The sequence below is a fragment of the Ipomoea triloba genome, chromosome 16 (assembly GCF_003576645.1).
Source record: "Ipomoea triloba cultivar NCNSP0323 chromosome 16, ASM357664v1".
Lineage (NCBI taxonomy): Eukaryota > Viridiplantae > Streptophyta > Magnoliopsida > Solanales > Convolvulaceae > Ipomoea > Ipomoea triloba.
This window is the reverse complement of record NC_044931.1, coordinates 18,045,406-18,046,319: the sequence shown is the minus strand read 5'-3', so window position 1 is coordinate 18,046,319 and position 914 is coordinate 18,045,406.

Genomic DNA, 914 nt, shown 5'->3' with positions numbered 1-914 from the left:
AGTTTAGTGGAAAAGATTCAAAGAAGTAAGACCAAGAACAACATAAGTATCAATACATTGAAATAAGATGGAGTTTGGACCACGAGAGCTTACTTCTTGTTGCCTTTCCTTTTCTTGTTAATGGCTTCTCGTGTCTTGATGGGGTCTTTCGGATTTACCAGGCTTAAGTATTCATCTGTGACATCTAGATGCCTGTAGTTCCTGTAGGCTTCCCCCACGAACTCACCATCAATTACTCCATCTTTCCACCAAGCAATGCATTCTTCTGGAGACATGTTGCTGTGTGTTGATATTCCAGTGATTTTCAGAAGCTTGAATATCTCCAGAGTCAGAATTTGTTCAGTGTCTTCTCTGTTCCCAAACTTAAAGTTTGTCATGAGAAGATCTATCTTCCTTTCTTCTTCTGACTGTCGTTCTTGTCTTTTTCTTCTTCTTTCTCTGTCCTCTTCTCTCCTTCTCTCCATTTCCAGTGTACGCTGGACCCTTAGGTTTTCTGCCTGTTTAGCATCCTCCACTGCTTTGCTCATGATTCTTGGTATTTTTGGAGGTGGTCCAGCTGGTTCACTTGCTGCCCTTTTCTTGCCCGTTGTATCCCCCTTCTTTTTCTCTTTATTTTCCCCCTTGTTGGCATCATCAGTACGGGAGAGGAGGGTGGACATACCTTCGAAAATAGCTTGAAGTTGGGCAGGGACTTGGTTCGACAGGTCATCGAGTATGGCCTTCATCACATCCTGTCGAAGTTCACTGGAATATTGGAAGGCTCGCAGCTCTGCTCGCATCTCGGCTAATTCAGCCCTCGCACTTGCAGCCTCTGCTTGAGCTACAGCGGCTTCATTAGTGGCTTTCCGTGCTGCATCCTCAGCCCATATCGCCTGTTCGAGAAGTTCGGCATGACGGCCTTGGGATTCACTTGT